This window comes from Elgaria multicarinata, chromosome 5, assembly GCF_023053635.1.
Source record: "Elgaria multicarinata webbii isolate HBS135686 ecotype San Diego chromosome 5, rElgMul1.1.pri, whole genome shotgun sequence".
In the NCBI taxonomy this organism is placed as follows: Eukaryota; Metazoa; Chordata; class Lepidosauria; order Squamata; family Anguidae; genus Elgaria; species Elgaria multicarinata.
The window spans coordinates 13,440,040-13,450,979 of record NC_086175.1 but is presented as its reverse complement, the minus strand read 5'-3'; positions in this window follow the sequence as shown (position 1 = coordinate 13,450,979).

The following is a 10,940-nucleotide window of genomic DNA, read 5'->3' as shown; positions in this document are numbered from 1 at the left end:
GAGCTTCAGCTATTGGGCGGTATAAAAATTTAATTATTAATAATAATAATAATAATAATAATAATAATAATAATAATAATAATAATAACAACAACATGATTACCCACCTAATTGCTCTCATAGAGGGGCAAATGAGAAGGGCCCCTCTTTCTGATCTTAAAATATGGGCTGCAAATAACTTGGTCCCAAACCTTTAAGGCTTTAACGGTCAAAACCAGCACTTTGAATTGGACTCAGAAATGCAACAGTAACCAGTGCAGCCAGCACAGCATAGACAGTAAGAACATAAGAAGAGCCCTGATGCTGGATCAGACCAAGGGTCCATCTAGTCCAGCACTCTGTTCACACAGAGGCCAACCAGTTGTTGACCAAGGACCCACAAGCAGGACATGGTGCAACAGCACTCTCCCACCCATGTTCCCCAGCAACTGATATATACAGGTTTACTGCCTCTGATACTGGAGGTTACACTTAGCCATTGGGACTAGTATAGGGTGACCATACGAAAAGGAGGACAGGGCTCCTGTATTTTTAACAGTTGCATAGAAAAGGGGATTTCAGCAGGTGTCCTTTGTATATATGGAGAACCTGGTGAAATTCCCTCTTCATCACAACAGTTAAAGCTGCAGGAGCTATACTGCAGCTATACTGTGACCAGATTTAAGAGGGCAGGGCACCTGCAGCTTTAACTGTTGTGATGAAGAGGAAATTCCACCAGGTGTGACATGCATACAAATGACACCTGCTGAAATTCCCTTTTCAATACAACTGTTAAAGATACAGGAGCCCTGCCCTCCTTTTCATAGGGTCACCCTATCTGTAAGCCAGGGCTCTCTAACCTCTTTGGGCCAGTGGGCACATCTAGAATCTTGTGGAAGTCTTGTGGAGGTCACCCTTCTGCTGCAGGATCAAATTGCCTCACTCCCACCAATACTCAGGCAGTCACATTCTGCACATGTTGAAGTTTCTGAACCATCTTCAAAGGCAGCCCCATGTACAGCACGTTACAGTAGTCCAGCCTGGAGATGACTGGGGCATAGATAACTGAGGCAAGGCCCATCCTCTCCAGATAGGGCTGCAGCTGGCATACCAGCCTAAGCTGGTAGAATGCACGACTGCACACTGAAGCCACCTAGACTTCCCCAGTTAGCTCAGAGTCCAGGAGGACTCCCAGACTGCGAACTTGGTCTTTTAGGGGGAATGCAACCCCCAACTAAGACTGGTTGCTAGGCACAGTGTTTCCGCTACCCTGGACTGCCCCCAGCACTGGGTATGGGTGTATAAGTATGTGAATGATGGTAGGCATTTGCGTACAATTACCCATATGTAAACTTTAACACACACACACAAAAAAAAAAACCTTTGATGAGCTCTTATCAATGAAAGCAGAGAGAAATAATCTCCTAAATTGCAAAGCGTGAAGACACTCAACATGAAACAGATGTGAATGAGGGATTTCAAAAGTTATTTTTGCCTCAAGCCTCTCAGCTGGTGGGAGGAGGAGGAGGAGGAGGAGTGGTGGTGCACAGAGTTAGAGCACACCATGGATTTATTTATAACCTAATCTAAATCACAAAAATAACTCCTGTGTGTTCATAAACTACCTCAAACATACTATTGCAGAAAACAGTAGCTTTGATTAAACATCTTGTTCTAACCAAATGCTAACACTACACCTTTTGTTTGCTTTCTTTAAGAAAAAAACCACAACCCTAACATAGTAACTATTAAAAATTCTTGATTCTTTTGCATTCAGCATTTTTTTTTTTAAAAAAAAAATCCATCTTAAAATGAGAAGGATTATTTTTCCCGTGGCCAAAATGTAAAAAAAAACCAGCCTCAAAGAGAGAGAAAAACACACACACGCAATATCTTCTAGGAAAAGAGGAGACAGAGGAACAAATAGAAGTAGACATATTATGGATGGAAGGCAGACAGTGAATCAAGAAACAGTATCTGATGTGGGTTTTATACTGAGGCTGTGACAGTCAAGGAGGCCAAAGCAAAGCAAAACAGTCGGCTGTGGGATAAAAGGGGATTAGAAAGCTAAAGGAACAGGAGAGCTGTGATGCTTCTTCATATGGTTGTATGTGCATTTAATGCAGAAGTCTGTATTTTCCATTTGCTCAGAATGCTTTAATTTCTCTAACCAATGCTTTCACTCTAACTTTGTGCCAATTCACACTGCCCACAATTCTCCCTCTAAATTTGAATTTAAATTAAATTTACACTGAACACTTGTTCCCCACCATGTCCAGTGTAGCAATGCATGGTGGGGGTTTTCTTTTTTTGTTTGTTTTGTTTTGTTTTCCCTCTTCACCTTTAAAAATCCACATGAGGCAGGTGAGGGCAAAGGAGAGCGACAGGTCCAAGGTCTCCAAGGGCCTTGCTAGACCTATCTTTAAATCCGGGCATGTGGAGGGGCCAGCCCGCACTAGAAGTAGCATGGGCTGTCACTCCTGTCTACACATAACATTCAATGGGGTAAAGGAAAGCCCCGTCGCATCAGCCATTTTTTTTTTTTACATTTAAAGGGGCCATGTGCGCAGGAGCGCACCAACAATAAGGTAGGCTTTTTTTTAAAAAGGGTTTCTTGCTCCAACCTGCCACCTATCCCCCCCCGGGATGTCCGATGCCCCCCCACCTGCCATGTCTGATGCCTGCCTGCCCACTATGTCTGATGCCCCCCTGGCTCCCCCGGCCATGATCGCCAATCCCCCCTGGCCGAGATCTTCCTCCTCCCCTGGCCGTGTTCTCCCCACCCTGGCTCTGCTCTTCCCTCCCATCTCCCCCCCTGCGATTTCCCCTGGCCCCAATCTCCGTCCCCTCATGATTTCCCCCCCAGCTCTCCCCCATGGAGTGCTGTGCCCAGTGCGCAGCTTCTCCCAGCTACTTGCGAGTAAGCCACATAGCCGGGAAAAGCCACGGAATGGGCTAGACCTTCCATGGCTCCTGGTTCAACCTGGGGCTGCGGAAATACCAGGCCACAGCCGGTGCCAGTTATCCTGGGCCAAGGGAGGGTTTAGCCTGGGCTGACCCTGGGATCCCCTGTGCGTCATTTGTGCACAGAGGTGAGCCTGGGGATCAGCCCGGGCTAAACCCTCGTCTAGCAATGGCCCAAGTGAACTTTGTGCTGAGCAAGGATTTGAAACCAGGATTCTCTGGTTCAAGTCTTCCCACTACACCACAGGGAAAGTGAGATTTATTTGGGAAAGGACTACACCACACAGAAGCAGCCCCCATCAGGTTTGGCTGCGTATGAACCGTCCTTGCTTTTTTAATCTAAAGGGGAGTTCATTAGTTGGCTTTATGTATTCTTTTGAAAGAATTATTAGGCAGTGGAGTCATGAATAAACTTCTCTTTGTTTTTTCCCAACAGAAGAACAAAATGGAAACCTTCTCTCATATATGAACATTTTTGGACCAACTCAACTCTTCAGAAAGCAGCCATGGGCCCGATGCAGGGCCCGATGGCAGGGCCCGATGTGGCACCAAAGGGATAAGTGGGAGGAGAGGGAGACTGGTAGGTGGGTGGGTGGCAATTGGGCAGATGTGTTGGGAGCAGAGGGAGGGAGATACATGCAGTGGTTGGATAGGAGGGAGATGGAGGGAGACATGGGGGGAGGAGGGGGAGGAGACTGAGGTGGTGGCTGGAGGTGGGAGGGAGACACATGCGGAACGAGACAGATGCAGCTGGCAGGTGAGAGAGAGAGAGAGATGCAGTGTGGGGCGAGTTGGATGTGTGTGGGGAGACAGATGTGGCAGTGGTGGGCAGCAGTGACACATGTGTGAACTCCTGCCTCCGGCAGGGGAAGAGCTTGTGCCTTCAGCCTTAAGTAGAAGTACTACCTGGGAAAGTTTTAGCACTTGGTTTTGCCTTTGGCATAGGATGACCCATCAGTTTTAGAAGCATTCCATGCAAAATAGCCACTGACATTTTAGTGCGGAATAAATTCGGCTGCGCAGGCCTGTCCTCCAGCAATGGAGGGCAGCCCTGTTAATCAGAAGAGCTCCAAAGGTGCTGGGATATAAATAAAGCATCTTATAATTACTAAGGCCATAAGTAAGAATTATGCTTCACCAATTACACTTGCAGTTGGCAATATGCAGAATCACGAAGCTCTCCCTCCAATGCTCCGGTCACACTTTATGGATTTCTCTCTGGCAATTTGCAGGCTATACTGTACCCATAATTATTTCCCATAATAAATTTGTTTTAATGTATAACTTCAAGGCTCTTCAGGCAGATGATGGGACACTTATGGGAACTGCCAGAAAGAAAATGGTCAGGCAGCCCAGTCCTCAAACCTCTACTTACAGCTATATATCTTATTTATCAGTCTATCTATTGATTGATGAATTGATCAATCTACCTATCCTATATAAATTTCAAATAAGTATTCTTACAATTGGATCCTTCCTTTTTCCTTTAATGTATTTTGAGGGGTTTTTAATTACATTTTTAATTTAAGGTACTTGTGAACAAAGTTTTTTTAAATGTTTCCATTTAAAACTTAAACATTTGCAGTATTTGAAAACTTGCATGCTTGGACAGAAAAAAAGTTCTACAATTCCCAGCATTCTCAGCCAGGAGACTTTTTTCTATCTAAACATGCAGATGATTGCACTCATAATTGTTTACAACAGTAGCTGCCTTTTGAAGAGTGAGTCAGCAAGAATTTGAAGTTGAATTTGGCCCTCGGGATGAAAGAAGTTCAGCACCACTAACTTCAATGAACAGTTGACAAATGCCAGTGGTGATGATCTAACAAGATCTGGATGGAAGGCTAAAGCTCTACGTTACTTGGGAATGCTTCTATCCAATAAAATAGATAGTTTAAATACAAAACAATATTGCATATTTGCATCCATAACAGTAGTGACAACTCTTGAGGCCCAGGACACACTCCAGATACAGTTTTCAAAATGTTTTTAGAGTGTCATATTCTGCTTGGTGTAGATCTGGCCAGTTAAATATGATTATGTTACAATACTGACCAAAACATCCAGATAATTTTGAGGAAATTCAAGACTTTAAATATGTCTAGTGAAATTTGTCAAGGAGATTTTTAAACTCCCGAAATTTGTACCTTCACACGTTTGTGATGTAGCCTTAGTCGAAGGACAGCAAATTTAATGAAAGCCAACCAATTGGATTCATATCCCTCTTTCACTTCTTAAAAACCAAGTGATTTTTAAAGATATTTACTTTGATTTATTGTTCAGCTAAAAACGCATACTAAAAGGTAAATGGTGATTAAATAAGAAGCACAAATATATACAATAATTTACCTAGATTGCCTTTTCAGTTCTGTACCATAGGCAGTTTTATGAATGCTGAACTAGGATTATTGAGCAAAGTTAAAAAAATAAAATAAAAAATAACGGTACTTGCAGTTTTCATAAATTGCAGAATTCATGCCTTTTAAAAATGATTTGAATGACTTCCACTGCTGTTTTATGCACTAATCCTCCTTCTAAAATAAACAAATACACACACATGCTGGTGCCGTTCACCATGTATTAAAATTCCGTGCACTCATTGTGGAAATGCTGTCTGCTTTCATCATTTTTAACTGGATTTCACTCTTTTGGATAGCATGTTAAGGAAGTGTATGGAAATGTATTAAACAGGCTAACATGTAATACTCAACCCCTTCCCAAAAGGGCTCATTCACACAATTAGGAGTCAGTTTGTCCCTGTGCAAAGCATTGTTTTAGGTAACATATTCTCCACATCAGCAAACCAGCGTTCTCGCAATCGCAGCCATGGGCTTTGTTTATGTAAGTCTTTCATTGCATTTCATGAATATGTCATTTCAAAGTAATGATTTTTATGCTGCCATTTGGACCCATGATTTTCAATTAAAAAAAGATTTAATACAAACTGAAATAAAATCCCAATAAAAAATTACAGGAATAAATGCATAATATCAATATAACCTATTTTGAACAGCTGGACATTTAAAAATACGGCTGTATCCTGAACTTAACATACGACTCCTTAGGCTTTCCACGGGAGGGAAAAACTCTTAGCATCTTCCTAAAAGACTGGGACATATATATTTTTTAAAAAATGCCTCGTTAGCAAGGGAGTTACACGGGGTAGATGCTGCGGGTATGATGGACTGCACTTAAGTCCTTCAGTTATTTTATTTTTAAAAGGTGTTAGTGTACTGCTGCTATATGTTGCTTTGTTTTTACTTTGGTTTTGCTTTGGTTTTATTTTGCTGTTTAATTTTTATTATTATTATTATTATTATTATTATTTATTTATTTATATAGCACCATCAATGTACATGGTGCTGTAGTTTTTTTTCATTATGTTTTACTTTGCTGTTCTATTGTATGGGTTTCATGTTTGGTTTTGAGAATTGTCCAAGGAACTTCAGTCATTGGACGATATAGAAATGTAATAATACATACAATGACTGTGATCCGAACAGCTACACCCTTTCTACATCTAAGGATTATCCCAGGCAAATGGAGGAATCATCCCAGCCTGCTCCCGGGATCCCCTGTGTGTCATTTCGATGCACAAGGATGATCCCGGGATATAGGCATGGTGTAGACTTCAGGGGATTTTTAAAGCAAATTTTCCAACTGCACAAATGCCCTGTCAGACATCTCTCCTCACCCCTGCCCCCACCCAAGCCAAACACATTATTTCCCTTTCACAACTGGACAGATTATCACCAATGCTAGTAGCACTTTAAACTTAAAGACAGATTGACAGGGCCATACAGATACCCAGGAAGAATGACAGACCAAGAGAAGTACACCACTGGTTGTCACCTACAGCCCCCAATTGAAACCATTGCAACAGATCATCAGTGAACCCCAACTCATCTTCAGCACAGACACTTCCCTCTCACAAGTGGATTCTAACCTGCAATAGAACACAGGACAGAGACACAAACAGAGGGACCAGACCATGCAATAGACCCAAGTGCCAACTATGCCCCCACATCTGTCACAGGACCCAACAACATCAGTCACACCATTAAGGTCTCTTTCACCTGCATCCTCCAATGTACTGTATGCCATCATTTGCCAGTAATGTCTCTCTGCAGTTTACATAGGACAAACAGGTCAACCTCTGCACAAGAAGAATAAATGGACACAAATCAGACATAAGACAAAGCAGAACCCAGAAGCCTGTGGGTGAACCTAGTTTAAGCATGCATGTCCACTAGAAATGTCCATGTTTTTCTCCTTTGCATAAGAGACCCCCATGCTGCATCACAATCAATTTATGGAAACTTAGTTTCAAAAACATTTTGCCATTTTATATGGGGAAGTCCAACCCTGCCTGGAGTTTGCAGCCCTACTTGTGCAGTTCTCGATGCAATACTGCAAAAAAGTACAGGATTGTACCACAAAACAAGCCCTTTTTGACTGTGTAAGCAAGCCATGAGTAACTTGCAATAAAATGTATTTATGGGGAAAATACTGTTTTTACTAGAAAAAGCATGTCTGTTATAAGGATTCTGGCAGTAATAACAAAGAAACACTGAACATAAACCAGATGAAATGTTATTAATTCAGACATTGGTTTTCAAATCACAAACCAATGTTAATTTAAGATCTTTTATGGTTAAGGTTTAAAAACAAGCACGATTCAAAAGAAGTTGAAGTAAGTAACTGAAGCAAACACCCATTTAAGGACATCATAAGGGGGATAAAATATAGACTTCTGTAGAGACGCGTGTAGCACCATGACATTAGCACAAACATCCATGGCCTCATGCTACAATAAAACAGACACACAATTCAGGTGAGTCATTTCAGTCAGCATTAAACGTATATTATATAGTCTGTTTTGGCTTTCAAGTTTCAGTTCTCCATGGACCTGGCTACCTACCCAAACACTGGTAATAACCATAAAGCTATCTTTATTGACCATAATGTTTTTCAGTCTAGTCAGTACTTAACTTCTTAAGAAAGGGTTGTGCAAGAGTTCAAGCCTTTTTCCATTATCAAAGTGAGGCATTCTGCATATGCTCAGACACATAGTCATTGCTGCACATATTGTAGGGCTGAGCCCTGGGGGAAAAGTTCCAGGGTATGGCTGAAATTATCATTTTAATCTGCAGATGAAGAGAACAATCATAAAACAGACTCTTTTGCACACCATAAAACAGATCGGCTTGACAAGATTTCAAGGCTGGGTCTGATTAATTAACGCATTTGTTTAAGACAAACAGACAGTATTATTATCTTTGGAAGTCTGATACAAAGAACAGAGGCCTGAACTGGAGGTCCCCAAATACAATGGATTTTACCAAGAAGTCCTTCATCCTTGTTGAGAAGCAATTAACAAAAGAGTGTAACTGGGGAATGTAGGGAGTCAAGTGTTTATGTCTAGACATCGAAAGTCATAATGAGTTTATAAATATTACTTATTTTGTCATTTAGTTTGTTTCAATGAATTATGTTTAAAGCAAAGAAAGCTCAAGGAAATGCCTCTTTCCCCCATTCTGTTCTACTCAGCTTTCAATATACACAACATTCACTTCCTTTTTTTTTAATAACAGTACCTCCTATTCAATTTATATTCCTTGTAAAGCCTTACATGTCGTGGGACCACAATACCTGACAGAACGCCTCTCCCGATGTGAATACACCCGGTCACTACGTTCAACATCTAAGGTCCTCCTCCAGGTGCCTACTCCGAGAGTGGCTCAGAGTGTGGCAACGAGGGACAGGGCCTTTTCAGTGGTGGCCCCCAGACTATGGAATGATCTCCCTGACGAGGCTCGCCTGGCGCCAACGCTGCTTTCTTTCCGGCGCAGGTTAAGACTTTCCTCTTTGCCCAGGCATATGGCGGCACATCTTAATCACCCACATGTTTAGTTTTTTTTAATGGTTTTTAATGCTTTATGTGTGCATGTTCTGTGTTTTAAAATTTTAAATTTTGTATACTTGTTTTTATCTCAATTATATAATTTCTGTAAACCGCCCAGAGAGCTCTGGCTATGCGGGCGGTATATAAGTGTAATAAATAAATAAATAAACCCTGCAGTTTCCCTCCCTCAGGGTGGCTTCACGTAATACTGACACCAAGGGGGAGCACAGGTTTATGGGCAGCCCTCTGGGGACCCCAGCCACCTCCTCCCTCTTCCTGGCAGCAGGTGACCAATTGCAGGTTGCCTTCTACCAGGCACCACCTGGCCACACCTCCGCTGCGACTCCAGAGTGAGGCGAGGTCTTGTGCATCCTCACCTCACTCCAGAGAAAAAAAGTTGGGGTAAGTCCTTCACCTTTTTTCTCCACAGCATCAGTGGAAAGCATCAGTGGGTGTGTGATTGCAGTAGCATCATATAATCTACATCACAACACATCCCTCCCAGGGCTTTCTAAGCATTTAGGCAGCCCCCTTCTGAATTTTCTGAATTTTAAAAAGTGTTTGTTAGCAACTGATTATTTTAGTCTTGTCACCCTTTCTCATGTTACCTTTGCATGGCAGAGACACTAGCAAGTGATCTGTTAAGCAGAGTATAAATGATATGTTCATTTTTATCCCAATCAAACTGGTCCATATTGACAAAAGGAATAATATACTCTTCATTTTGTATTCAAATGAGCCAGTAACTAAAATGTGAAGATAACATCTCCAACGATTTCTGTACAATTGGCACCTGAAATTATTTACTCACAATTTTATTCAGAAATACAATAGAAGTTCTATGTGAAATCACAGAAAGAAGAACAATAGAGTTATTGGAGCAGAAGAAGCAAGTTAGCAAGCAAGCAACATCTACCTAATAAACAAAGTTACTGTTGTGCTGTTTCCAAGAGGTAGCAGTGGGATACACACGGATGTAACAAGAGCCCTCCTGGAAGGGGCAGTGAATCACAGGACAGGCACTGAAAGGCATCACTTAGAACATTGGCTTTCAAATTTCCATCCTTCAAGAAATCTTTTATTGGTTGCAAAGGATTCTGATACCTTTTAGGGAACATACCGAGTTCAGAGTAGGAATGGGCATAGCTCTCCATATTGGTTTCTCTCAGAGCTTCATCCCACATACCTGTTTCCCTCGAATTATCCCCTACAGCACTAAGCTGTCGCCGTTGTCATTGTTGTTGCTACCGGGCGGCTAGATCCTTTGCATACCAAGAAACGGGTTTAAGGGGGGAAATGTAAAAAAAAATCATTAAAAATCAACAGATGACCCAATCTGATTCAAATTTGGTATGCTTAAAGCTCTCCTTAGTGTCTATTACTGTGCCAATTTTGATGTCTTTATCTTTAAAGCTTACGCAGATGTAAGCATTTGTTTAATTTTTGTTCAAATCCTGCTCCTGCGCCCCCGCGGCCCTCCGGAAAACAACAAACGATACGCTCGAAAATGAGAAGCAAAATATTACACTTCTTTTCGTTAAGAAGTGCGATTAAAGCAGGATGCACAGGAGTACTTCACAATAAAAGCAGAATATAAACTAGAACACTTTGGAGTCCTTTGCACGTAATTCGCAGTGATTGCACAGTATAATGCTGGTGTGATAAAGATCTCAGATTCTTACTTTTCCAATGTTAATCTTGTATTGTCCTGAACTTTGGGACTTTTTACAAGCTCCAGCTTGTTTCATCTTTATGTTTTGAGGTTTCTTTTTTAAAGTTTGCATGGAACTTTGTACACGTTTCTCCAAACACATGCATTTTTCTCCTATCATATGCAGTTTTCAATGCAAATTTGCCTAATGTATCTATCTACCAATTTATTAATTTTCTATACCACCCTATAGCCGAAGTTATTTTCACTAACATATGCATCTGGGCTGTGCTTTTCTCTAATACCCACATTTTTGTACCCATTATTTTGACTGGAGAACTCTATTGAAAAATGCAGGAAATGCTTTGATGTTGACTTGACATGTGGAATAAATTTGGGGGGCAGGGAGGGGTATCGTGTGTGGAGGTCAGTGAGGCCCCT